This window comes from Abrus precatorius, unplaced genomic scaffold, assembly GCF_003935025.1.
Source record: "Abrus precatorius isolate BTA unplaced genomic scaffold, Abrus_2018 Scaffold5, whole genome shotgun sequence".
Lineage (NCBI taxonomy): Eukaryota > Viridiplantae > Streptophyta > Magnoliopsida > Fabales > Fabaceae > Abrus > Abrus precatorius.
The window spans coordinates 22519715-22537417 of NW_020874395.1; the positions used below are offsets into that span (position 1 = coordinate 22519715).

General features: G+C 27.3%; 1 non-coding gene across 1 annotated transcript; it reads right to left on the reverse strand.

Moving 5' to 3' along the window:
* Positions 1 to 16411: 16411 nt before the first annotated feature.
* Positions 16412 to 16518, reverse strand: LOC113868198. The gene has a single exon (XR_003505225.1). It is a non-coding gene; the product is annotated as a small nucleolar RNA R71 (small nucleolar RNA).
* Positions 16519 to 17703: the final 1185 nt, after the last annotated feature.

The following is a 17703-nucleotide window of genomic DNA, read 5'->3' on the forward strand; positions in this document are numbered from 1 at the left end:
AGGAGGTTTTGTGTGATTCCAATTTTAATGTAAAGGCAAGTGATGAAATTAATGAATCCAATCAATGAAATATGCAATCCTTAGTTTGTTCATGCAATTCTATCCTTATCTCTCTCAAGATTCAATACTTTTCCTCTTCCTTTGAATTAGGGTAACTCAAAAAGAATGAATTAATCTTAAACTTCCATATGAATTAAGCAATTTATATAGGCTCCAATCTCTCATCCCCAAGATAACGCTACCTTAGAAATTAACTTGGGATTAAGCAAACTAAGTTACGAATTTCATTAAAACGAATTAGGATTAATTAAGCAATGTTCCCCTCATTCAAACATTAATTCAATTCAAAGAGTTGGGGAAAATAAATTCATGAAGGAAAGAAAATTATATTGACATTCATAACCAAGAATTCAAGAATGCATGAACTTACTAAGGATTACAAGAAAGTTTAGCCCTCCATGAGGGTGAGTCTTACAAAATTAAGATGAAAGATAAAGGAATTCAATGACATCAATGCAAGAATTAAAGGAAATTGAAAAGAAAATTGTAAATCAAACCCTAAGATTGCCCTTGGCTGTCACCCAAGGATCCTAAGCTCTGCAAAATGCTCCCAAAAGTGGCAAAGAATCTAAAAATTATGAAATGATCCGTACCCTAATTTCTAAAATTCTATATATACTAAGTATGACATGACCCCATAGTGATCACTCTGTAAACAAGAGTGTTTACGCATAGCAACTTTAGATTTTTCCCTTTCTAGAGTGATTACTCTCACTTTTGAGAGTAAACACGCGCAGGCACTTTGAGACTAGGCATCTCTGGAGTGATTACTCTCATTTATAAGAGTAAACATGCGCAAGGCACTTCTTTCTGAGCGTCTCTGGAGTGATTACTCTCATTTCTGAGAGTGTTTACGCGCAGGGACTTGGGGTATGGGGCTTCTGGAGTGATCACTTTGATATCTGAAAGTGGTTACTCTGGTCTATCCCTTGAAACCAACTCCCTGGAGTGATTACTGTAGTATCTGAGAGTAGTTACTCTCAGTTCATATTTTTTCAAAGAGCCAAAAATTCATGAAGTTGGTCTAGAATTTCCTGCACAATTATTCAAATGATCAAAATTGCAAAATATATTAACAAAAATTAATAGAATAAGACAAAAATTAAGAAAGCTATTATTTTTTACCTAAATGAGATTTTAATGTTATTTACAATCTCTAAGTCTATTTTTTTGTATTAAAACTTTATAAAAACCAAACAAAATATCTATAAAGTATGGATTCATCAACATTGTATTGATTTGCATGATGATATGTTTTTTTTATTTCATCAATATGTTCTTAACTAAAATCTTTGACCATTAAGAAATGTTGATGATGCATGATTAATTAATCTAGAATGATTAAAATTTGTTCCTTTAATATACGTGATATGGACTTAGTCCAAGTATGCTTTGATTAAGACATGATTCAATTCAATGAACTGCATGAAAAAAAAAGAAATGAAGGAAAATTTATTAGTAGTAAAAGTGAGGAATGAAATTTGATGTGAATATCTGACAAAATATGAGTAAAAGAAAAGGAATAACTAATACATGTGTCATAAAAATACTGATTGGTATGAATATAATATGTGTTGTAATACATCGACGAGTGAAACTATAATACATATGTTGTAACATATTGATTTGGGTGATTATAACACATGTATTAGGACAATATTGATTAGTGTAAACAATATGATCTTAGTATGTCACTATTAAGTTCCTGTATGGATAGTTCAAAGATATACTAGGAGTATAGAGTTCGGTGGCGATTTAAAAAATCTAGAAGAAATGAGGGTGATGAATGTTAATAGCTGATGTGTATATAATTAGTAGTGAAAGCATTCACAGGCCTCATACCTATTTCTTAACTAGACTCTTGACTATATTTTTACTATGAGAGTTGTATAATGTACATGTTGTATCCATGTGTGGTGGCTAACCGGCGACTATCCATGTTGGTGTAAATCCTTCATAACTAGGAAGAGTATGACGACAATGATTTATGGGCCTGTGAGTACCTAGAGTATCGTTAGTTGGTGAATCTTTCAGAAATGAAATGAATAAAGTGGCGTGAACTCAAGGATTGAATGATTGTATTTGGTTAAGTGTGAAATGATGTGTATGGATTATCTTGTTTAATCAAAATTTTATAAATAAATTGTTTCTATTTTGATATATGTTGTATTAGGAAATGTTTTTAGCATTATTTTGATTGTTTTGTAAAATAAGGATTCAGTGAGATAGAGGATATTCACCCTTATAAATTTTCAAGTAAAAGAGAAGTAAAAGAAGATTGATTGATCCATTTTAGATCATACTCACAGATAAGGAAAAAAACTGTTCTGTTAGGATTTAGTTTATTTTGGAGAAATGTAATAATATTAATTATGTTTTCATTTAGAAACATAGAAAGGTAAATATTTCAAATGTTAATTTTTAAATTTATAATATTTTGATAAATCTTGTTGTAAATGATAATTTAAAGTGCTGTATAATATTTAGTAGTTAATTACTTTAAATTTCAATTTATACTTGGCCTTAGTTAGAGATCTAATTTGCTGAAAGATAGTTTTGTTTATATTATAAACCTATGTTATATATATAACATAGGAGTAAGATCTTGAGCCTTTCATTTAACTTATATATAATAAGTTATAATTTATTACTTTACTGACCATTATGTAAGTTAAATAAAAAGCTCAGATCAAGTGTAAGAGTTTATATACTTACACTAGTGTGAGAAGATTATGAAATTTTAACTTTTACTTCAATTAAGAAATAGAGTTAGAAGTTTGTTTTTACAGGAGATGTAATTTACCATAAATACTATTAGTAACTCTTAATTTGTTTTTATAAGTTTAACTGAAGTGGTTATGGTTAAAATTTCATTTTTCATGTTATGTGCAATGACATACCTTGACATAAGCAAGACCTTACTCTAGGTGGACCAGAGAAGTAGGGATGAGTTACCTAGAGGATAACTTATTGCTATTGTTTATTATTTTTATTATTATTTGTGTATTTAGAGTTATTGTATGAACCTATTTGTTTTCTCTTGCTATATATTAAATTTAAATAATTAGGAGAAAATTAAAAAAGTTTATAATCTATTTAGTATTATGCTATTATACTACTTTTATCTAATCAAAATTTGCTCTACAACTTTATGTGTGGTTAATTTCAATACCAAATTATAAAATTTTAAACTTAATAATTCTTAGTAAAAATAAGCTTAAAAATGAAAATGAAACTATTATTATTAGTAAGAGGCGCATCTCACTTGCCTTAATAAATTAATTACTTTTAAAATTTTATTTTAGAATAAGATTTATTTTTAACCTAAAATAATTTTCAACTTATTTTTTTATATTTTTAAATGTATTCATTTTATTTAAATATATATTTTTTCACTTATTTATTTGACTAAACTATATTTTTTTCTCATAATTTTTAGTCTTTTAAATTTTATTTAAATTAAAAATATTGCATATATAATGCATGCAAGTATCACTTAAAAAAATGGTCGTTTACTACCAATTTATTCTTAAATTAATCATTGTATATATACATGAAAACTAAATTGACAATGTACAAATATTGTGGATTTATACTAACAATATTACATATTAGACTCATAAATAATCTTTTAGTAAAACTATTATAATATTATATTAATATAATGTACTCTCTATTGGTATAAATATATAAAGTTTATACTAATAATTTACTTTTTTATTAATTAAAACATATTAATAAATATTATCTTATTATTTAATATTTTTTTATTAATAAATGGTATTTTTTATATTGTATATATTTAAATAACAAAACCTTTTACTCAATAGCTTACTTTGAAACCACAGTGAGACGTATGAAAACAGTAAATAAGTCTCTAAAGCTAAAGCATAAGTTATAGTAATTAAAAGTCTTTAAAATGATATTACTAATTTTTATCTAATAAAAAATATTGCAGACCCAATTATTTTATTTAGTAATTATTTATTTGTTTTTTTCTATGCCATATCTTTTATTTTTATCTATTTTTTTATGTTTTGGAAATTGATAAAAAGTTCATTTTCTAATTTCATTATAAAAAATAAAATTTTATATAAACAACAAAAAATAAAAAAAATAGATATGAATAGAATAAGAGAGAGGAGAGAGATAAGAGTTCTGTAAATTTATTTATAAGTCATTCACACACATATTTTATTTCATTAATTGAATTTTCATTTAAAACATAAGTTTCAAAAATTTATCTCTAATATTTAAAAATATAAAAATTAACTCTAATAAATTCTTTTAAAGAACTAATTTGGTTAAAAAAAATAAAATTTTTTTAAAAATATTTTATAAGGTAAAAATTACAGTACTACCTTAGTTAATCAGTAATTTAAAGAAGTAATTTTATTCAATTAAATATGAATTTTAATAGAGAAACTAATTTTTCTTGTAAAAGAAGTTAAAATTATTTAATAATTTTTACAAATTAAATTATTTTAGCAAAATTTTTCAAGAATTAATGAGTTTAATATAAATTATTAAAAAGATAACTATGAGCCACTAGCTTTAGTTGAGAGAAAACAAAAATAAAATATTTAATACAAGTTGTAAAATTGGCCAAAAATAATAAAATAGTCTTAGGATGAACTTATATTGTTGGCTTATTTTGAGTAAGATAATGACTTAAAAAAATTTGAAATATTTATAAAAATTTATTAGATTAAATAGAATTATTGACATTTAACAAAGAAACATAAAAGTCAACTAAAAAAATTAAACAATTTTTTAAAAAATAGGCTCCAAAATCATAACAAAGAAATTGAGTAAAAATCTTATAAGATTCCAGTCTTTTTAATTGGAATTAAGGGCCACAGCTGCTTAGAGCTTCAAATTATAGCTAAATGTACCTAAATTGAGCGAGAAAGAAGTTGGACAAGAAAGGAGTCAATGAAGAAAAAAGTTGAGTCCACTAAGACTCTTAAATGAGACTTGAGTCAATAATTAAATTTCTACCCAATTAGCCTAACTAAATGGTAATTATCCCAAATTCAACTAATGGTTAGTACTAATGAGAAGAAATAAACTAGGTTTGGCTAACTAGAAAGTTAGGAACAAACCAAGCAAAGATAAAAGGATGATCAAGTGACATCATGGTGGCAAAGTTTTTCAACATAGGCAAGACTTTTGGGGGACTTTTTCACATAGAAGAAGACCTTGTGAAAGCCTGCTTTTAACATGAAAATTGTTGGTCTAAGTGTGAGATCCAGGCACTAGGTGAGAGCAGGGAATGATTGCCGGTGCAGTGTGGGCACGGATAAGGAGCGGCTCCTGGCAAGCTTCCGGTGGTAAGGAGCACATGAATGAATCGAACTTCATCGGAATGAGAGGGATTCAGAAATTGTGTATACAGTTGAAGATAACTTAAAGGAATTGATTATAACTAGCTATACTAACAAAATGCATTTACTTTTTGGTGGCCTAGTATGCTTAACTTAGAGCAATTATTGGATGAGTGACCTCCTAGAAAGTTCTCGAGAAGTGTGTGAGTGAGGACAAAATACATTGAAAAGTCACAGTGAAATAGAAAGAGATAACTAACATAGTAAAGAATTTCAAAAGGTGGTTACTAATCAAATGAAGTTAGAGTTGATTTCAAACTATTCTTCAATTGTAAAACTAATTTTCTTCTTAATTACTTTGTTCCTTAATTGATCAAATGAAGTTGAGATATTCACTCAACTTCTATTGATATAAAATCTCTAAAATCAATTTAAATAAATAGCTAATTCAAGAGTTGTATTAAGGAAAAAAATAAATATTCATTACAATCAAGAACCTAAAATTTATATTTACAACCAATTTACAATTTCTAAATGGGATCCATCAATCCCTAAAAAAAGAAGATGAGATCATCATATTTAAAAATTGAGAGAAAAAAAGAGTGGAAGAAAAGATAAAAAAAGAAGTCTAAACTAGTCCATTAGTACTTAAGAATGTGTATAGCAAGCTTTAGGATTTTACTATATATGAAAATCCTCTAAGGATACTTCAAAAAAAATATATATATATTTTAACATGCTATTCGGAAAAACATATTTTTCAAAATCTTAAATCAAGGCAAAATGGTATCCATTTGTTTGTTCCTCAGATCAAATCGAAAATTCTCCTTTGCCATACAATTGCTAAATATGGATGAGAACAAAAACCTCGATACATTTATACAATGATGCAATTTTATAAAATGTTGTGACGATATTTGATGGTTAATAGTATGACTCCAGTTAATTACACATTAGTGGCAACTTAATGCAAAAGCGAATGAAGAATGACCCCTCTCAGTTTGATGGTTAGAGTTTTCTAAAGGCAAATGTGTATTAAACTGTTTTCATAAAAACAATTCATAGACATGTCAAACTAGAGGAGAATACGTAAAAATTAAATAATCCAAAGTGTTTATTGTCATCAAAAGTTGAATAGCAAATTATCCATCCTAATATAAAATATTATATTCTATTGTTAAATATAATGTAATTCAAAATAATAAATTAATGTTAATCCATGTAATAAAATTGAGAAAATCGAACACATGTAAAACTAAAAACAAATTTCATTAACTTCTAAGAGAGTCTAGTAATACCTTTGTACAATGAAGTTGAAACAAATAGTTACTACGTAATGCTAATAAAACGGGGGAACACGGAACAATGAATCATGTTAAATAATAACAAAGTAAGAACATAATATATCATTGTTCTCTTAGCATGTTGTCCCTATTACGAGTTTCCAATAATAAGAGCAAAGCACAGCTGGTTGGTTAATGAATGACGAAAGATCCACACTTTGATGTAATCGTGAGTTTGCAATGCATGATTTTGGAAGAAATTTTTCCATTGTCCATTAAGCACAAAGTACTTTTCTGCCCACTTCTTAAACATCATGGAGTAGTCATGGTTATCCATATCATATACCCAGACTTGTATTCCTTCGTCGATATTTTCACCATCCCTCAATAATGGTAGGAAGAAATTTATCACATGATTTTTATTGAGGAGAAGTCTGTTGAGATCTGCTTTCACATCACTTTTTGTTAATCGCTTCTCCAAAGGCTTACCACATTCTAAAATATAGTCTTTGAGGCTTTGAATCGGAGGCAAATCTTGAGTGTGATGGTACCAACTAACATGGTTGAGATTTTGTGATGAATGAATGCTAGACAGCATCATTGGTGATGACCCTTCATCACATTCTTGGACATCTTTGTCATCTTCTAGCATAGTTGTTGAATGTGACGATGACCCTTCATCAAATTCTTGAACATTCACAATTGAATGTTTGTCACTCTTGTTGTTGCCAAAAAGATTTTCATGCCACTTATGCGAATCTTTTTCTTGTTGCATAATCTCCAGAAGTTCAAGTGTTGTTATTTCATCCTCAGTGAATTCCTCCACGCGCTTTCTTTCCATCTTTTTTTTAATTTTGGTTCTCTTTCCAATTCTTGAAACTTTTTATGAAAAGAATCCTATATTTATATAACTGTTCCTGACTAACCTTTTAAATTAAAGATAAAGTAAATCATGTAAGCAAGATAATTTTTATTTTCTTTTTGACATATGGATAAATCAAAATCTTCTTAGAGATATAACTTTTTATTTTTTAATTAAAGGCGTGATAAAATTACAATTGCAGTTAAGATTCTTTACACTACGTAACAAATTTGTTAGTTGCACTAAAATCACAGGTACAAAGTTAATAATACACGTTTTTTTTTTTTTTTTGCTAATATACTACACGTTTTTTAAATCCTAGTTCATGAGCGACCAAATAAATTTTCATAAGTTATACATATAATATTAAATTAAATAAATTTTATAAGTACAAATTAAAAGTATATTAAGTTATAATTTTTAATTAAAAATTAAAAAGCATGTTTAAATTAAGATTAAATTTAAAATTAATTTTTCATATTCATTAATGTAATGTGTCAAAAATTAAAATCACAAAATTTAATTATATCCATATTTATCATCGTGGGTTTATCGGCTAGTTCAATAATTAATTCTATTAAACATTTTCAATTTATTCAAATATCTTTTTAATATTTGTGTTTCAAGTAGTTTATCCACTAATTTTATTAAATATATTCTAAGTATGCCGAATTGAACAATAAGCTAACAACAAATTAAAAAATATTATAGTGTATAATTTTTTACATTTTTTTATATGGTTTTAAGCATGCACGAAGAGTATTTTGATGCATGGAAGAGGACAAATGTTATTTTGAATTTTTTTTTAGTTTATTCAATTAGTGTATAATTATATTTATGTATGTTAAATTTGATTTTTATTTTGAAAAGAGAAAGATTTGAGAAGCTATATTAAACAAGATGTTTTTAAGTAATCAATTACTTTATTATTACACCCTGTGACGTCCACTGCACTAAATATTTAATTTCTTAATTTTAATTTTAAATTTTTATAATGTATTTTTAATTTTAAATAATTATATAATTTAATCCTATTTAATATAATAAAAATTTTATTATTAATGATAAAACTATTTCTTTTTAATTTATAAAATTTATTAAATTTAAAAATAACAATGCAATATACCTTGAATTTTTATTTGAAAATATCATTATGATTTAATAATATATAACACGAAAAGCTCAATAGTTATAGAAAAATCAAAATTATTAAAGTGATCAATTTCTTTTTTTACGGTCGCATGGCTTTTTTTTTATATGTTTTTTTTTTTAAATTATAAAAATATGAATCGTTTGGTAAAATTATGAAAATATAATTTTTTTTAAATTATCGTTGGCAACTTTTGATTACTTTTTGAATATTTAATTATTATTTTAAAGATTGCATTGGCAACTTAATTTTTTTTAAAAAAAATTGTTATCCGTGATTTTTTAGATTTTATTACTTTTTTATGTTTTATCTTTGAATTTGTATCTATACCAAAAATCCCTATTAAAAATTTTTAAACTTCATATTTTTATTATTTTCAAAAATTACTATATATATATATATATATATATATATCATATATATATATATAAAATAATCCATCGTATATTACGCAAAATCTTTACGCATTAATTATATATAATAAATTTACAAAACAAGATAGATATAGTGATCAATTTAGAGATACTCGTATAATTAAGTTAAACTTTTAAACAAGAGAAATAATTAGAGATCTTGATAGTAAAATTACTTTTTTATAACAGGAAAACCTCAATAAATATACTTGATTTTAATTAATTTCAGAACTCATTGTATGTTTTTGAGTTATAAACTAAATAAAATAAAACTTATAACACCAAATAATTCAATAAAGATGAAACAGGAAAACAAATTTTATTCTTTTACAACCATCTACTAATAACTTTATACTGAAAATTAAAATTTAATAGTTACGTGACACTTTTCTCCTAGCTAGTAAATCAAGAGTAAAATTATTTCAATAATTTCAATCCACAGTGTAAAATAACATACAAACTAACTTATGTAATAAGCATATCAATCATATCACTTATATGCATGCACTGTTTTCATATACTATGATCATATTTTCTTAATACTTTTATTATTCTTTGAGCCCTTATCTCAATCAATCATTATCCCTGAGATCACTCAAGGTTTTCTGCATAAGATAATTGTTGGTTAACAGTAACAATCACGGATACAACGTGTGCTAACACAACATCTTTTACCAAAAATATGAGTTAGGAAAAAAGTGTGGGATATGTTCGTTCTTTTACTAATGTATACTCATTATTGAATAGCATTTATTATCCTCATTTCTCCCAAATTCCCAAATCGGCTTCATCTTCCATACCCCTAATATATCTCTATAACTATCTACATGTATTTTGATCATTTTTTATAATAGCACAAATTTCACCCTTTTCCTTTCTTATTATATATATTTTCACAATTTTCATCATAACATCGTCATATCATGCCGAAGGTTGGACACCTCTGGACTCCGTCCAAACTGTATAAATATATTTCATACATTATATTTCATATAAGGCAAAGAACAACCAAATATATATTAAGTTGTTCATCACTTAAACAAATAACCATAATTTCAATTAGCTTATATTTGATCAAATGAAAGAAAGTTACAAGAGGAATTTATGAAGCATATTTTTATAGGCTTCTTCAAATGCATGTGCGGAAAAAATAAATTTCTATGTTGCTATAAATATATCATGTTCATTTCCTTATAAAAACATCGAGAGAACAAGAACGTAAAAGATAGACAGAAAAATAAATAGATTTTTCTTTTTTGTGTTTTATTAGTGAGATATAATAGAGTTGAGAGAAAATTCTGAGTGTAATTTTGGTTTAAACACTGGAGATTTTGTATACTCTTTAGTGCTCTATAATACTACTATTATAGTAGGAGAAAATATTACTAGAATATCTTGTATTAATTATTATTTGGTAGACATAATTATTCAATCATTTTTCACAATTATCGCTCACATCCATAAAGTTGTTCACACACTTAGGGTGTGTTTTACTGTAATTTCTTAACATGGGCAAGACCCCTCTTGTGTGGGTGAGAACATTAGACAACAAAATTTTTTCACTGATTTTTTAGTAATCTCGCCTAATAGAGATGTGGTCGAGAGAGCTTCCACTTTTTCCCTTGGGCCTTATTGCCTGGTGAAAGGACAATTGAGGTGATATTATTCATTCTTGCATGGACAAGACACATCTCTCTTAAGCGAGAATGCTCTGAAATGCCTGGTTCAAAAAACATAGTCTCACTTAAGCAAGGCCTCCTGCAACTTCTAAAAATTTAACTTCCTTTTCTTTAAAAGTAAAATAAAATAATAAATAAATAAATAAATACAGAATAAATAAAATAAGGGTGTTGCAATTCATAATATCAATAAGTAATTATTAATCATTCTTATAAATAAATTGTCTGTTACAAAGACCTATATTAATAAAACTGATTAACAAAACAAGTAAAAATAAGTATGATGCTATGCTTGTAAACGAAGTTCCCAAAATTCTTACATGATCAACAATGACATAGCTTTAAATTATGTCATGATAGGAGTCGAGAAGATGAACTTGCTTTAAAAAATACATAATATATTTTTCAAAAATTAGAAGAATCGTCACCAAAATTTGTTAAAATAAATATTAAAAAACTTTAAAATCAGTATGATTTTTAGAACTAAAAATGTGTTCAGGAGTCATTTACAGAAGATATTAGCACCTATGAGTTTGTTTGAATAAAAATTACCTTAATTGATTGTACAAACTCATCATAATTTTGAAAATATTTATTTAACTCTTAAACAATAATTTTTATTACACTTTTGTTTACTGTTTTATTCATATATTAGAAACATTAATTGATATTATAGGAAGGAAGAAAAAATAAATTTGACTTGACGAGTCTAATTCTCACTCTTATGTATCTCCAGATATAATAGAAAATTCAAAGTTATGTAGTTTTATCTAAATAAAAATTTGTATTAATTTAAAATTTATTAAAATACTTTATTTTACAATTATTTTTTTATAAAATATAACATTTAGAATATAAGATAGTATAATTATACATGTATTCTATTATAAACAATACGGGAGGTGAAGGAAAGTCACACACTTATATAGTAAATCACTACAAGAAAAAGTTAATTAATAATAAAAAATATTTAAATTTAAAATATTCCAGTGAGTAAATTAATTAAAAGAAAACTTATATTACAAACAAATTAAGAAAAGCAAGCTATAAGTAAATTTCTCATAATTGATTTGACTACCAAAAATAATACAAATTGCATTTCGGTATTGTAAAACATCATATGATGTTTTCAGTATTCAAATACTTGGTTATTTAGTTTATTAAAGTTTGAAACATGACTTAAAGTTTGAAAATATAAAGTTAATTTTACTTAATAAAGGAAAAATATATAAAGAAAAATGAAAAATATATTTAGGTTATTTAATAAATATAAATATTTAATGAAATGAGGTAAAATATAATTTAATTTTAAAATAAGCATATATTGCATAAAACTTAAGGTAACATTGATATACATGAATCTCTGTAACTTATAAAAATAGAGTCAACTAAACTAATGTATTACAAATTGTTGCATAAATATTATTTTAACTTGATTAATGAATCAGTAAATAAATAAATAACTTAATTATTATTAATTAGAAAAAAATATTTAAAAAAATATTTACATTGGTTAATGCAATAATTATCCAATTAATTTAGGATGAATTATAAATTTTTGTGTGAATAAAATAAAATCTTTTCTTAACTTAAATAATAAATTATTTATTTTATAATTAAAGTAAAAATATTTGAAAAGGTATATTTTAAAGGGTGAAATATTTAATTAATTTAAAAATAAAATATTATTTAACTTAAAAAATTTAATTGTATGTTGACAACGGTGACGTAGGTACATGTTAGATTCCAATAATCTATAACCAATGAAGTGAGAGATGTTACATCCTAACATTATAGATTATTGAGTTAATTAAGTGAATCAATTTTAATTTAATTAACAGATAAATTACATTAAATAATTAACTCAATAATCTATAATTAAATTACATTGGATAATATAATATAAAAATATTTAAGATAATATATTTTGATTAATTAATAAAATAAATAACTAAATAAAAGGGAGTATATTTTAATTAAATAATAAATTATATAATTAAATAGAAATGAATCTTAATTCACTTTTAAAATAAATTTTTATATTATTTAATAATTTCAATAATGAATCTTGATTTATCTATTAGTTTTTCATGAAATATTGTTAGTGGTTTTGTACAGTTTTTTTACAAAATTTGAGGATAATTAGTGTGGCATTAAAATTGTTTAATAGTATGTATTAGGCCATGGTATCCACAAACCAATTTGACACATGCTCACTTAAGATAAAAAAAAAAAAAAAAAGACAGTCCATTTGCTTAATAAGAACCTTGGAATTGATTAAATCGTGATCCTTTGCTTATCAAATTAAGATTCAAAGGATCAGGATTGTTACATCGGCTCTTCAACTGCATGAGTTTATATACCCACTCATAGATTTTATCATAAGATTCAAACTATTTATATTTTTCCTTTTGGTAGAAAAAGCAATATATTATTCCATTTTAACATCCTATTAGGCTTACGAGATAATAACATGTATATGAAATTTTGTATATTTTGCAGGTTTGGGCAGGCAATTCGGCGAAGTTCACGAGAAAGCTCACTAATAAAGAGATAGCTTACATCTCCCAGTCAGCCACCATTTTACACTAACCTCGCGCAGGTTCATGTAATTGAAAATGTAAGAAAAAAATTTGAATGCAATGAATTTAGAAAACTAATTATAAAGCAATTTGTTTTAAATATTGCGAATTGCACTGTAAACAATTATTGAAATATAAATTTTTTGTGAATGAAAAGTTAAAATCTTCTTTTGTCTATTTACGTTTTCTTAATTTTAGGTTTTCAATAAAACAAATCTAAAGAGCAGTATAATGTGTTTATGCGATACTAAACATGATTCCAAGATACAATATTTGATTAAGACTTCATCTAACAAAATCATGCAATATTAAATTATGGTAGCAATTGCATCCCTTATTAATGCTACTCCTTCCATTGTTACAAATACTAACTATGTTATCGACTAGTTATCAATGTTGACTGTAGCGAGAAAATGATATGTCAATGTGATCAAACAACTGTACTATCATTTTTCACATTAATCTTTAATTTCTCTCAAATGCTTAAAAATTTAAAAAAATTACATAGTTGATGAATCCATATTTTTACTAATATTTTAGCATAATTCTAACACATTTGATAAGAAAAATATATGAAAAAAGCAGGAAAAACTCAGAAAAAGAGAATGAATTTAAGTTTTCTTTAAAATTGTAGTTATCTTAGCAATTGTGGAATTTTTGCTTAGGAATTAAGTTTTTAATCTTGTTTTTGAAGGAATAATTCGAGCAAGGTTCATGAAAATAGAGGCTTGATGACAAGGAAGAAGAAAGAAGCAAGTCTGGACTCCAAAAACACAAGACCAAGAAAGTGCAGACTGGGCGTGATCACTATTGTCAGTAAAAGTGATCACTCCAAAGTTCAAAGAAGAAGAAAGCCTGGGCGTTATCACTTTTATCAGTAAAAGTGAGCGTTCCAGAGAGGCAAATATCAGGAAAAGCTCTGCGTAACCACTATTATCAGCGAAAGTGAACGTTCCAGAGAGCTTTCAACTTGGCGAGTTGTGCGTAATCACTTTTATTCATGAGAGTGATCACACGCAACCACTTGAGCTTTGCGTAGTCACTTTTATCAGCAAGAGTGATAGTTCCAGAGAGCTTTCAATATCAGGAAAGTTGCGCGTGGACACTTTTTCTCATAAAAGTGTTAACGCGCAACCATAAACCTTCTGCATGGCTACTATTTCTCATAAAAGTGATAACGCGCAAATCTGAGAAATTCTATAAATAACAGAAACGTGCAGATTTTTTGGAGTTCAGTTTTATTTTTCGTTTTTTCTATTAGATCTCGTTGAGAGAGCTTGAGAGAGAAGATTGGGGTCAAGTCTTGAAGCTTCCACAAAGAGGAATCGGATTGGAGCTTCCGGCTATGGCTTCTTGGAGTTTTTCTTCTTCTTCTTCTTCTTTCTCTTTTCTCTTCTCCCATGTCTGAGTAGTTTTCTTGTAGTTAGGGGTTTATGGAACTCGAATTGATGTATTGATTTGATTCTTGCTTCTGAATTTTGAGTTCTTGGATTAATTGAATTGTGAATTCTGTTTTTCTTGCAATCTATGAATGGAAATTCGTTTGATTCATCTTAGAGGAACAATTACCAATGGAAGTTGGATTTGCTTCTCTGATCTGAGTTAGCAATCAGAATTTGGGGATTTCTTAGGAATAAGGAGACCTAATTCTGCAATCTTAAGGTTCTAAGTCTTAATGCAACTTGAAATTGAACTTCACCTAAGGGATTAGGGTGGTTTAGTTGCTTGTTAGGGTCAATGAGTTAAGGAATTAACCTTTGGCTATTGCTATGCGAAACTGATTGTCAATTAACCAAGTTCTTGAATGTTCAGAGGCATAATTGAATTGATATTGATATTCTTGTGAAGTAAATTCCTAACTATTCTTCATTCCTATCTCATTTCATTACATACTCTATTTTTCTGCAAGTTCTTTGCTTTACTGCTGTTATATGTTACAAATCTCATTCCAAAATTTGTATGGCTCAAATGGTTATAATTCTGTGAAGTGGTACTTGAAACCTAAATTTCATGTGGAGACGATATTATGATCTTTAATTTACTCATCACTTGCTGCAATCCTAGTGCACTTGCTAGTGTTAGATTGCGAACAACAAGTTTTTGGCGCCGTTGCCGAGGAATTTTGCTTTTAAATATCATTAGTAGTAGAAAAGTAACTAGATTGAGCATTTATTTTGTTGCTTTGCTTTCAAATTGCTTCTGCATAATTTTACTGCACCTTGTATAGTATTCTGCATAATATTGTTGTCTGCTGCATAGAGTTTTTACATCTTTGTTTTTTGCATAATTTCAGTTTTCATTGTTCTTCATATTTGTAATTGCCATTGTGCATATTTTTATATGATTTAAAAATTCTACAACTGCTAGATTTAAGTTTCTATATGCTTTTACTGATAGATTTTGCATGATTTCTGTTGTGCATTTCTGAGTATTGATTGTAGTCTAATTTTGTTTTAATCTGATTTGTATATGCGTGGTAAAAACAAGAATAAATCAATTCTGGTCTTTGATCCTGACATAGACATAACTTTGAGAAGAGAAAAGAGTCTAGAGCAGAAAAAGTCATAGGAAGTGATAGTGAATTAGAAGCTGTCCATTCTCTAGAATTCAGAGTAATCCTAGAGTGAAAAGAACACCTACACCTTTGAGATAACCAAATCCAGCAATAAAAATGGCAGAGCAAAACAAAATTAGAACATTAGGGGACTATGCTATTCCTAACATGCAAGGTTTTAACTCTTCTATAATTAGGCCAACTATTCAAGCCAATCATTTTGAGATTAAACCTACCCTACTACATTTAGTCCAACAGGATCAGTTTTCTGGAGAAAATTCTGATGATCCTAACTTACATATTTCAAATTTTCTGCAGCTCTGTGACACCATAAGAATGAATAAAGTTAGTGAAGAAGCTATCAGATTGAGACTATTTCCTTTTTCCTTGAGAGATAGAGCAAAATGTTGGTTACAAGCTCAACCACAAGGAAGCATCACAACTTGGACAGAACTTGTGAATAAGTTTCTAACTAAGTACTTCCCTCTATCCAAAGCTGCTAAGTTGAGAGGAGAAATTACATATTTTGTGCAGCAAGAAGGAGAATCATTGTATGAAGCTTGGGAAAGATACAAAGAATTACTTAGAAGGTGTCCACATCATTGTATCCCAGATTGGATGCAATTGGAAACTTTTTATAATGGGATGAATGCAGCAACAAGAACAATGGTTGATGCTGCTGCTGGAGGTTCATTAAATACAAAGTCCTTGGAAGAAGCTCAAAGAATTATTGAGATGATGGCATCTTCAATCTATCAGAATTCAAACTCAAGAAATCAAGGAAGAAACTCTGGTCACGAAGCTAAGGTTCTGGAAACTTTTCTTGCACAGAATCAGCTACAAAATCAAATGTTTTCAGAACAATTACTGCCTTAACACAACAAATCAGCAATCTGCAAACAGGGAGTATGCCTACCAGTCAGCTAAGTTGTGATTTTTGTGGAGGAAACCATGTAAATGGTGCATGCGAGGCATCTACAAGTGAACCACAAGAGCAAGTGAATTATATGAATAATTTTCAGAGACAACAGCCATCATATCCCCCTAGATTTCAATTTTCGAATAATAGAACTCAGTAGTATTCTAATTGGAATAATCAATATTCTGCTGCAAAGAATTCTAACTCAAATTTTTCTTTTTCTAATGCAGAACCAGCAACACAACAGCCTTATTTTTAGAGGAATTCATCCACTCAACCTCAAAGAAATCAGAAATTTTCCAAGCCTATGAATGAGAGGTTGACTGAGATGGAAGAAACTATTTTGCAATTCATGAAGGTGACTCAAACAAGCTTCAAGAACCAAGAAGCTTCCATGAAGAAACTAGAAACACAAATCAGACAATTAGCTGAACAACTATCCAGCAGGGATGAAGGAATATTTCCAAGCAATACAGTAATCAATCCTAAAGAGCAATGTCAAGCCATAACTAAAAGGAGTGGAGCTGTAGTTGCAAGTCCTAAACCAGCAGAAAAGAAAGTAAATGATGCAGTAGAGAGAAAAATTGAACAAGATCTACAACAAGGAAATTTTAAGCTATTGAAGAAAGACCATTCAGAAGAAAAAGTAGATGTTCCTATGAATTCTGAGAGGAAAACCAAAAAGCAACTCTTTGAGGAAGCTTGTAAGCCAATAGATCCAGAAAAATACAAGAGGCTGCCCTATCCTCAAAGAGTCCAAAATCCTAAACAAGAGGAACAATTTGAAAGGTTTATGAATGTCTTTAAGAAATTACAAATTAACATTCCTTTTGCAGAAGCTTTGGAGCAAATGCCTTCATATGCAAAGCTTATG